A 333-nucleotide genomic window follows, 5' to 3' on the forward strand; every position below is an offset into this window, starting at 1 on the left:
AATTATCAGCAATTTTTTTACATTTCTCCAGATTTCTTTTTTAAAACAAATAATGGGAAAATAATGGAGAAATAATGGGAAAATTATCATTTTAATTTATTTAATGTCTTCATTATTGTTATTTTTACTGCACTAAAATGTAATTTTAGAAAAAAAAGGATGTACGAGCATATGTATGTATGGACGTTTTATATATAAGTATATATATTTACGATTATTTATACATTTTTGTGGACGGGTACCGCTGAATAAATGGTGTATCCACAAATTAAAATATATTGTGATCTTTATTCAAACTCTTTATGTACACTATGTACAGAGGTACCTTTCGGT

Source organism: Trachymyrmex cornetzi, unplaced genomic scaffold, assembly GCF_001594075.2.
Source record: "Trachymyrmex cornetzi isolate Tcor2-1 unplaced genomic scaffold, Tcor1.1 scaffold1121, whole genome shotgun sequence".
Taxonomy (NCBI): Eukaryota; Metazoa; Arthropoda; class Insecta; order Hymenoptera; family Formicidae; genus Trachymyrmex; species Trachymyrmex cornetzi.